At 45.6% G+C, this 11,617-nt stretch overlaps 1 long non-coding RNA gene and 1 pseudogene across 1 annotated transcript; both read right to left on the reverse strand.

The window, feature by feature from the left end:
- LOC105545719 overlaps window positions 1–11,617 on the reverse strand; it is a 27,033-nt pseudogene that overhangs the window by 11,351 nt on the left and 4,065 nt on the right.
- On the reverse strand, window positions 8,913–11,587 carry LOC105545696. The gene is made up of 3 exons (XR_001006971.1): window positions 11,504–11,587; window positions 10,704–10,835; window positions 8,913–9,441 (listed from the first exon to the last, which is right to left on the reverse strand). It is a non-coding gene; the product is annotated as an uncharacterized LOC105545696 (long non-coding RNA).

Below are 11,617 nucleotides of genomic sequence, written 5' to 3' on the forward strand. Positions count from 1 at the left end.
GGACTACAAGCATGCACCACCCACTGGGCTAATTTTCTGTATTTGTTTGTAGAGATGGGGTCTGCCTATATTGCCCAGGCTGGTCTTGAACTCCTGAGCTCAAGCAATCCTCCCACCTCGGCCTCCCAAAGTGCAGGGATTACAGGCATGAGCCACTGTGCCTGGTCCACGTGTATTTATTGTTTTTTTATTGCTGGTATTTCCCCCTCCATACCTGTGCTCCATTTAGTATACCGAGGTTTTCTTGGGTTGGTTTAAAAGTTATATATTCTAGTTTTCTTCTCAGGGTGGCTGCCCTTAACCTATGACTCATACCAATATGTATCACATTTATTGGTGTTATTGGTTTTGTTTTATTCCTAATTTTAGAACTATCAGCACGTTTTCCTATCCCTTTCTTGTGCCACCTCCAGCCCCATTTTCCTGATAATTTTCCTAGCGGTAATTCCCGGTTACTCTTAGCTACACTTCCTTGTTTCTGTGATCCTAACTTCACATTTCCCTTGTTGTGAGGTAACAGTAATCTGGAACAGATTCTTTGGTCACTCGTCCTCCTCGGTTCTCTTGTCGAATCTCCTGTGTTTCTCTTGCTCTATTGAGGTACCTTCCTCTAAACTATTTCCAACTTGGATCTTTAGGAGGCAAATATCCTTCAGGTTTTGTATGTTTTGAATAATTCTGATACACCGTGGTGGGCAGGATTTGGAAGCTGCCCCTTCAAGTTTCCTGTACCTTTTTTAGAACGTTATGTTCTAGAAAACACTGATGATAGGACAACTAGCTGCTGTCTTAGCCTGTTTGTTTGAGCCTGGAGCGTACCAGCAGCAGGAAAATCCAGTATTTTAAGCAAAGAAGAAATGATTATGAAAGTGGGAATGGAAATGGGAAAGGAAAGGGGGCCAGGAAGAAGGGGATGGAGAGAATAAGGGGTGAGGGGCCTTGAGAAACCAGCTACTCCTAGTCTAGGCACCGCTAGTCTAGGTACTGTGAGTCTAGGCACCGCTAGTCTAGGTTCTGCACAGGCATAATTAAAGCTACTAATCAGTTGACCTTAAAATAGATTTTCCTGGGTTCTCTGGGTGGGCCCAGTGCCATCACATGAGCTCTAAAAAGCAGAGAATTTTCTCAGGCTGGAGCCAAGAAAGATGCGTCCAATGTCAGAGAGATTCTAAGCATGGGAAGGATTCCATGCACTGTTGCTGGCTCTGAGCTGTGGGGACCATGAGCAAACTGGAGAGGGGCCTCTAGGAGTTAGGGAAGGGCTGCAGCTGACAGCCAGCAGGGAAGCTGGGACCTCAGTCCCGCAGATCCAAGGACTGGATTCTGCCAGCAACCTGAATGCACTTGGAAGCAGGTGCTTCCCAGAACCTCCCAATCAGAGCCCAGTGGGTGGACACCTTGATTTTGACCTTGAGGACTGGGAGCAGAGAAATCAGTCATGCCGTCTCAGGCATGTGACCTAGAGGACTGCGAAATAATAAAGATGTACTGATTTAAGCAGGTAAGTATGTGGCAATTTGTTATCACTGCAGCAGAAAAGATACCTTCCTATGTAAATGAAAATTTGACTGGATATAAAATTCTAGGCTCAAGTTCTTTTCCTTCATATTTTAGAAACAATACTCCGTTGTTATCTTGCAACCAGGGTTGCTGTTGTGTAGTCTGTTGGGCAGGTGTTTCCTTCTGCCTTCCATTGTTTCTCTGGGGTAATTTGGGTGAGGGAGCCAGAAGCCTGAGCTTCTTTCCTGTCTTCATCCAGTGGATTTGTACCATTCCAGGCTGTTAGTCACAGCCTCAAGGAGGTAGAGAATGGTTTGACTTTAACCTAGCGTTTCACAGATGCACTTGTAGATTGGAAAAGCTTATTGTTTTTCTCTTATTCGACTAGTGCTAGTCTTCTCCTATCTTTTATAAATATTAAGCTTATTGAGATGTAATTTACAGACAATACTCCTTTCTGAACTTATGAGCTTAAAGTCTCTTATATTTAGGAGTATATTGAAACATGTAGCCTTTTGGCCATATTATAAGGCATGTTCCCAGGCTATAAACGTTAAACAGATGAATGATACTACTTCGGTCATGTGTCATCTTACCAACCTGTCAATTCTGTAGAAAAGTCACGTTTCTAGCATTACTTGCTTCAGGTTTTCAGAAGAGAAAAACGTTTTCACTGAACATTGGCTTTCAGACAAAATAAATGCTAGAACTATGTTAAATTCATTTACTTCCTATCATTTCTATATAGATTTCATAAAATTGGCCCACAGTCTTAAATTTATTATAATTATGATGAATATATTAGTAAAATACTCCATCCCTTTCAGTTTATTACAAGCACTAATGAATTCTAGGCTTAAACAATAAATAGCACATTGTAGAACAGTAGTACTGTTTAAAAACTGAACTCAGTTGAATTAAGCAGACATGACAAGATATTTTTATGATTTTAACAGAAGCTTAATGAACAATGTTGAAAAGATTTAAGCACTTTTTAAATAATATATCTAAATGGTGTGAATTATGGTAACATTGCCTTTGAGAAGAAATCATCAGTTTTGGATTTAACATACAGGATGGCACCCTAGGAAAACGTTAAAAAGTCAGGAGAATTGTACCTTTAAGAGTGGAATTGACTAATGAAAACATACATTACCAGAGTCACCTCCTGGGTTGACTAGATATTTACTTATGATGAGAGCATTTTCCTGCCTAGAAACAGCAAAACTGACTGTTTAGCTCTAACTGGCAGGCCCCACATGCCATAGCAACAACAGAGCAAGAAAACCAGGAAAATGTTTTGCTCAATGATTTTTTTCATTTTTTAAAAGCTATTGAAACATAGTAAGCATAGTTATTTTTAAATCCCTGCCTGATAATTCTAATTTATTTATTTATTATTAATTTTTTTTTTGAGGCAGAATCTCACTCGGTGGCCAGGGCTGAAATGCAGTGGCATGATCTTGGCTCACTGCAACCTCCACTTCCTGGGTTCCACTGATTCTCGTGCCTCAGCCTCCTGAGTAACTGGGACTATAGGCGTGAACCACCATACCCAGTTAATTTTCGTATTTTTAGTAGAGAAGGGGTTTCACCATGTTGGTCAGGATGGTCTCGAACTCCCGACCTCAGGTGGTCCACACGCCTGGGGCTCCCAAAGTGCTGGGATTACAGGGGTGAGCCACCGTGCCCAGCCAGATAATTCTAAAATCTAAAGCTGCAAAGTCTAACCCAGCAGTACTAGCTACATGAGGCTATTGAGAGCTTGCAATACAACTAGTTTAAATTGAGAAGTACTGTCAGTATATGGTGCACACCAAACTTCAAAGGTTTACTATAAAAATGTGAAATGTCTCATTATTCATTTTTCCATTGATGACATGTTGAAATAATAATTGTGGTTATAAATATTTAGTTAAAACATATTGAGTTAAAAATGTTGTAAAAATATATTTCACCAGTTTCTTTTTATTTTTTCAATGTGTTCACTAGAATATTTAAAATTCCCTGTGTGGCTCACACTTGTGGCTTGCATTTTATTTCTATCAGAGTACTGATCTAGAGGTTCCATGTATTTTCTGTCTCTGTTGCACATTTCAGTTGGTTCTTGTTGTTGCTATCTTACTTCCCTATGTGATTGGTTATCTTTGTCTACATTCTGGATACAATGTTTTAAAAATTGCTGTTGACAGAATATAAAGTGTAGAATGGGCAGGGCATAGTGGCAACCAGGGCGAGTCATTCTGCCAGGCTTGGGAACTGTGCTACTCAGGAAACTTTTCTTATCACTGGCCCCAATCCTGTCCCAGATGGGAGGAGCAGTGAGTGCTGTGCCTAGGCTCCCTACGTTCCCAGTGCTCCCAGCATCACACCAGCTCCTCCCCAGTTGCTGTGGGGTCCCGACTCTCCATGTTCACCATACTCCCAAAATTGGCTTCCCATCTTCACTGCCCACCAAGCATCATCCCAGGCCCTCCAGGGTCACTGCCTGACCAGGTGGGGGTTGGGTGAAGAGGCAGAGATCAAGACAAGACACCTGGTCCAGTTTGACTTTAGGTTCCTCTCTGAAACCTGACTGCATTCCACATCCTCTTCCTCTGGCAACCTCAGCTGGGAGGATGTGTAGGACTGTGTAGAATCTTGGCCGGTGATGACCAATTCCTGCAACCATGGCTTTTCAGCTACATTGATGTTTCCTAAAACGGACAAACAGACTGGCAATAAGTTATGGAAATACTGTTTTCGTTACTAACAATAGAGATGTGTACATATATCGATGATGGTTTTTAAAACAAGTATAAGCCCATAGGCACTCTGCTGAATGCAGATTCTATCTCAAAATAACACACTTTTAAGATCTTCCAATACCCGCACATATAGATTCCTTTCCTTTTTATCTCTGCACGACATTACACAGAATGACTGCCTCACAACAAATGTAACCAGTGTCTGTGTATGAAGATCCAGATGGTCTCCAGTCAGTTACTTTTAGAAAAATGAAATGCTGCAGAAACTGCTTGCATGAATCTGAATTTAATTGTGTAGAATAGATTTGCAGACACAGAATTGCCGTGCAAACTAATGCACCGTTAAAGCGTCTCATGTCACAGGATGGCAATGCTGCCGACACTCTTGTCTGTGATTGTGAAGACCCAGCTTGGGCAGAGGATGGTGAAACATTCATTATAAAAGGAGGGGAAACTGAAGGACAGGGTGACAGGTTTCATCAAGAGTAAAAAATATCCAAGTCTGAATTAAGAATACCTATGCATACGCGTTTGAAATGGCATAAAGACTCCCTGGAAAGATTCAAAGAATCCAATAATGTCTCATTCTGGGCTGTGGCCAAGGAGAGTAGAGTGGACCCAAGCAGGGGCGGGGGGAGCCTTTCACACATGACTTTTCATGGTTTCGATCCTGAAACAGGTGAAAATACGTAGGTGAAGAAGTAAGAAACAGTGGGGCCGGGAGCCCCAGGGAGGGTCACCGGATGGGCTCGCCTGATCTGTTGTGGGCCCCGAGGGTCCTGGGACGCGGAACACGAGCAGAGGCGTGCGGGGCTGCCTCAGTGAGGAGGCACTGGTTCTAGATAGCTACCAAACGGTGTTGTCACAGGGGGGATATTATAGGCAATTGCTGATTTCAACCACAGACGACTTTGGGGGAAAGTTCCGCTCCTGGGAGTTTCCGTTTCCACCCCTCCGCGTCCTCTCTGGCTTCTGCGAGCTCCGCCCAGGGCGTCTGCTTCGCCCGAGCTCCGGACCCAGGTCCCGCCCTGTGGAGACCCCGGAGTGGGTGCCCCGCTGCCGGCCGATACCCCCGGGCCTCCCGGTCCACAGCGTCTGGAAAAAAACGGCCTTTCGAAGACCTGGGATGACTCACTGGTCGCGGCAACGGACCCGCGGTTCCCGTGTCAGAAGAATCAAGGAAATGCGGGGCCTGGTGGGAAGAGGAGCACGAGGCTCCTGCTTCATCCTCGCCGGGACTTTGTCACCGGCTCAGTGTGTAGACCTCACTGTCCCGCTCGAATCCGTGGGGCTCCGACAGTGTGGGCCCCGCGAGGACCCCCATCCTCCTTGCCCTGGGGCTGCTACTAGATCCTGAGTGTCCAGGGTCCGGAAGGGGCGTCAAGTTGTCGCCTCCTGGATCCCGCCGCTCGCAGTCCAGGGCTCCTGGTTTATAGGCTGGGCTGGGGGCCCGGAGCATGGATGCCGTGGAGCGGAGAAAACCTTGGGATGGTTGGAAATGAAGGATGGGAGGGAGAACCAGAGAAAGGGAGAAGAAGAAAGCAGGTAGGGCCAGAGAACAAAGGGAAACCTCTGCCAGGAAAATGGGAAGAGGATGACATAGGCATAGCCCCACACTCCACCAACTCTCCCTCTCCTGCTCTCTGCCTTGTAAGGAGCGCAGGCCCCACCCCCTCCAGCCTCACTGTGTTTGGGGTCACCCGTTCCAGCGGGGTGAGGCGTCCCCTTGTGGGTGCGGTTGGCATTTCCCTGAGGGCTGTGGGCACTGAGCGCCTTTTACTGGGCTCACTGCCATTTGCATTCTTCTTCTGATGCCGATGGGCAAGGGGAGGTCCCCAAACGCCGGTGGGACTGCGACCCCAGCTCTTGGTGCCGGGCTCTTGGCAGCGGTTGGGGAAGTGAATTTGAAGACCTGTAGGAAAATAGAGAAAGGATGGAGATTTATTGTAAAAGGAAAAGTAAATACCCAAGGGAGTGCAGGGGAACTCAAGAGACAGGCAGGGGCAAGGGGGCTTCGGGCTGCCACCTTTCTGGGTTTCTTCAATCAACGGGTGGAATATTCATGAAAATTTCTGGAAGAAGGACAGGGTTTCTCAGAACTCTGGTGCCTCGAATTTTTACACCAAATATGAGTATTCTCAGAACTGCTAGGGAGCTAGTAACATACTAACTAGTATGTTAGTCAGCATGTAATGAGGTCCTAGGTGAAACCTAGGTCAAATCCAGGGCCATGTTGGGTCCACTCATTCTTAATCAGCTTGGTCCACACGCTGTTTTTCAGCATCTTATCAGCCCAGAACCGCTGCAGATATTTCAACAGATTCCTTTTGCTTGTCACCTGAAACTGCTGCCTAGAATTTTCTATTCTTTTGAGACCACCGTGTAGTTTACCTGTCTCACATTGGAGAAATGTCTATTCAAATTCCTTGTATATATTTAAATTGGCTTACTTCACTTTATAATACTGAGTTGCAAGAGTTCTTTATATATTCAGAATAACAGTACCGTACCAGATATATGATTTTCAATTATTTTCTCTCATTCTGGAAGTTTTTTTTTTTTCTTTACCTTCTAAATGGAGTCGTTTTTGAAGCTCAAAAGTTTTACACTTGCATGAAATGAAATTAAACTACCTTTTATTGTGCTATTTGTGCTACTGGCTACACAGAAGGAGGGGTGGGCAGGAAGCGCCCTGGAGACCCTGTCTCCCTCCACAGCAACTCAACCAGAAAACCCATTCACCGTTCATACAGGCATGTTATCACACACACACACACACACACACACACACACACAGACATGCAGGCACAGTCTCTCACACACACTCATACCACACAGGCATGTGCACGCACACACACACACATGCATGCAGAAATACAGACACAGCCATGCACATACACGGGCACACACAAAGACACACAGAAACACACGGGAGAAACTGCGTGTCATCTTGAGAGTTGTCATTGTCAGGCCCATCCTGCCCACGCACCTTTCACCTCAGGGGCTGTCTCCCAGTTCATGAAGGAGTTCTGAAGCCCTCAAGCAAGCAGTCACTGTGTGATCTGAAACACTCAGACAGCTCTTCACTCTGACCTATCTTCCTGGTCCCCCTGGGGATGAAGCAGCGTCCTGTTGGTTTTCACTGTAGCAGAAGAGAATTCTCCCCGGGGCAGAACTGCTGGGCCACCAGAGAGTACCCCTCTGCTCTTTGCCCTCAAGGCATCTTGATCTGCAGGGCAGAAGGAACTGCCCCAATCCTCAAAAATGAACTCTTTATGGATTCCTCTTTCACCATGATGCCGTCTCTTTTGTCTTCTCTGTAGCCCTTGACTGTGGATCCCAAGCTGTGTGCCAAGGAGCTCAGGGCACAAACTCGCTGTGCGCAAACCCGCTGGGCTTACTGAAATATTTGAAAGATGAGCAGTGCCATCTGCTGGAAAACACTAGAAAGTACCAGTCCAAGGTATTTTATAGTTTCAACATTAGACTATGCACCATTACAAGTTACAGGTGTGCGCCATCACGCCTGGCTAATTTTTGTATTTTTAGTAGAGACGGAGTTTCACCATGTTGGTCAGGCTGGTCTCAAACTCCTGAGCTCGTGATCTGCCCACCGCGGCTTCCCAAAGAGCATTTTTTCATGTTTGCTGAACACTTGCAAGTCTTTTGAAAAGTGTCTGTTCACATTCTGTGCTTATTTTTTAATTGGGATTTTGTTCTTGCTTGTTGAGTTGTTTAAGTTCTGTGTAGATTCTGGATATTAGAGCTTTGTCAGACACACAGATTGCAGATATTTCTCCCATCCTATAGGCTGTTTACTGTGTTGCTAATTTTTTTTTTTTTTTTAACTATGGAGAAGCTCTTTAATGAGGTCCCATTTATGAATTTTTGTTTTTTGGTTGCAAATGCTTTTGGTGTCTTCATCATGATATGTTTGTCAGGCCCTATGTCCAAAGTGGAATTTCCTAGCTTATCTTCCAGAATTTTTATAGTTTTAGGACTTACATTTAAACCTTTAATTCACATCGAGTTATTTTACATATATGGTGAAAGGTAGAGGTTCAGTTTCATTCTTCTGCACATGGCTAGCCAGTTATCCCAGCACCATTTGTTGAATTAGGACTCTTTCCCCATTGTTTGTTTTTGTTGATTTTGTTGAAGGTTAGAAGGTGTGAAGGTTTCTTTCTGAGCTCTATTCTGTTTCACCGATTTGAGTGTCTATTTTTGTACCAGTACCATTCTGTTTTGATCACCGTAGCCTTATATTATAGTTTGAAGTCAGGCAAAGTGATGCCTCTGGCTTTGTTCTTTTTGCTTATGATTGTTTTGGCTATTTGGACTCTTTTTAAATTCCAGATAACTTTTAGATTAGATTTTTCTAATTTGTGAAAAGTGACATTGGTATTGATAGGGACAGTGTTGCATCTATAAATTGCTTTTGGAAGTATGGCCATTTTAACTAAGTTGATTCTCCCATCCATGAGCATGAAATATTTTTCCATGTATTTGTGTTGTCTCTGATTTTTTTCAGCCATGTTTTGTAGATTCTCTTTTCCCATACAAAATCTGGTAGAATCACTCATTTATTACTCCATATCATGGAGGAAAAATGAAGTAACATTAATCCTCTACTGAGTAATAGAACAAAATTCCAAACTCTGTAGGTTTTTGGGAAATATAACTTTTTATTTAAATATCAGTACAGAATAATACATTAAAGGAAAGTACACTAAAGGAAAGTATCATTAATATAAAATTTTTTGTTATTAAATAATTAAACATTTCTCTTTCAAAACATGGAAGGAATCCCTGGAGGTCCGAAGTCTAACATGATTGTTTTACTGACAATATCATTTGCAAGAAAGAGATCATCATTGAAAGAAGTACTTGATTTTCCATACAAAAGCAGAAGAAAGAAAATGTTGACATATCTTGTTTAGTCAGCCAGAACTTTAAGTGCAAAAATTCCATCAGGTAGCACCAAGAGAAAATTGCATAATATGTTAGGAATAACCACTGGTAAAATTGTTGGCAAAAGGAATCAAGGCAGTGAATGAGCTATTGGGTCCATGGTGTCATCATGATCTGCTGGAGGCCTCTGGACATACACAGTAGGTGGTGGGCAAGTCGCCAGCCAGAAGGACGAGTTTGATTGAGAACCTGCTCATAGGGGCTTTTTGGTGTCATCTTTAACCTTCAAAGGGGACACAAATGTTGGTTTAACAGGCAGAGAACCCGGATCACTTTTCCAGGGCAATCTTTCACTGGTCACTCCATGTCTCAGATCCCCCTGCACTAAGGGACCTATTTTTCCCTTGAGCCCCAACCCTGGCGACTGCAGCTTGGACCAACCTCTTTCCTCCTTTGTCACATCACAGAGTCAGTCCAGGCCCTGCACCTGACCAGGGCATGGAGTGGAGGGGACCACAGGTCTGAAGCTGGTAGTGATGGGTCTGTGCCCTCACTCAAGGCCCTCTCTATGATCTGATGAGAGGGCCTAAAACATGGCAAGGAGTGGGGCAGACATCCAAAGACAGGGTTCTGTATTCCTGTGCCCTTGGCCTTGTGTGAACCTGCAGGCAAACATCATTCTTTCCCCTTCTTCTTGAGCCTTTCCTCACACTGGGAGCAGCACCCATAGCTCTGCAGGTATCTGTCCCTGTTCCACCTTATCCATTCCTGGTCCAGCCCAGTGGTGCCCATGGAACCCCAGAAGCAGCTCAGACCCTCCTTCCTCTGACTCCACTCTGCTCCTGACAAGGCCATCAGTGGGCTCAGGATCTGGGGTGTGCAGGAGGGTGATGGCAGGAGAGCTGCCTCAGGGCCCAGACGCAAACCCCACGGGTTCATGTGACTGACTTTTAAAAAATCCTTCTCTTGAGCATCCTCTACTCTTCACCTTCCGCCTTAATTCCTGGAACCCAAGCCGCTTTCTGTAGGAAGATAGCCCTGCACTCCCACCTTTTCCATTAGGTGTACCAAGGCTCTCCCAGCCCCCTCCTCCTGGGATTACACCCAGGTCTCTCTCTTAGCCTCAGAGATGGAATCCCCCTTCCCTTGTCACACCTCACGTAAAACTACCATGATGCACCTAACTCAATTAAGAGAACTGCCCATGTCTGAATTCCTGCTGCCTGCAGGCCACACACCCTTCCTGAATAGGAACCTGCTCTGAATCATGCCCGAACTTGTTAAACCTCAAGCTCAACAGACTCTGAGCCTTGGTATGGGCCCCTCCATTTCCCTCTGGACTCTGAAGGTGAGAATCCATCAATACTCAGGAATGAGCTGCCCAGGTCATTGCCAACAGGTGACACAAGGTCTCATTCACCTGTCTCATGTCAGGATGAGAAGGTCCCAGCCACGGGGAGGGGTGGGACTCTGGGAATTCTCTTTTCCCGTCCTGCCTCCTCACCCACCTGCTCCTTGCTCCACTTGCAATTCTGCCCACAGTACCTGTCACTCTAAACGACTCTCCTCAGATGCCAGCTAGGATGAAGCAGGGGAGGATGATGAGGAGGCAGCAAAGGATGAGGGTGGTGGCCATGGCCCTGAGTTGGGTTGTGCCTGAGGACATGGTGAGTGGTGCTGAAATGGAAACACAAAAGTGGCAACCCTTGTCCAGGCCCCAAATCTGAGGAGACACCTCCTCAGTTCCTGCCACCCTAGGTCATCCGGGAAGGCAAAAGTTTTGTCCCCTCCCCGCTGGCGTGGGGCAGCCGGTGTGACAGGTCCTGGGTTAGGAAGGGAGAGGGGGTGTCCCTTGTCCTCAGGGAGCTCACACAGCTGCTGAGGGAAGCAAGGTGACAGCACAGCCCACCCTCCTGCTGTGGTGGAAAAGGAGGTGATGCTCCAGAGTTGGGGAGGGGAGGGTCTCTGGGCTGGCGTTGGAGGTGGTTTTGATGGATTTCCAGAACCAGACGAGGGAAAGGAAAGGAAAAGTGATTATCAAAAGAGGAAACACTAAGGAGAAAGGTCTGAAAACACAATGACACCTGCAATTTCAAGGCTGGTGAGAAATCCGCAGTGCGCGGAGCAGCAGCAAATGTAATGAGGAATAGGAGTCAGGAGGGAGAAGGGAGAGGAGGACAGGAGGGCACAGGCACACCAGCACCCCCAAGAGGAGCGCCCCATGAGGGAGTCATTTTAACATAAACATGTACACTGGGATGACTGAAACTGAACTCAAGAACTAGTTTCTTCAGATCACTGTTTCTGATCTCATTCCAGATCCCCGTTTCTTTTACAGCTGTTACCTCCTGCACTTGGCTCCAGGGTGCTGTCCATGTCCATCAAGAAGTCCCCAAGCCATCTTGTGCAGTCTCCCATTGAGATGTAATGGAAGGACATGGTCACATCCTTGTCATTCT

This window comes from Mandrillus leucophaeus, unplaced genomic scaffold (genome assembly GCF_000951045.1).
Source record: "Mandrillus leucophaeus isolate KB7577 unplaced genomic scaffold, Mleu.le_1.0 Scaffold337, whole genome shotgun sequence".
In the NCBI taxonomy this organism is placed as follows: Eukaryota; Metazoa; Chordata; class Mammalia; order Primates; family Cercopithecidae; genus Mandrillus; species Mandrillus leucophaeus.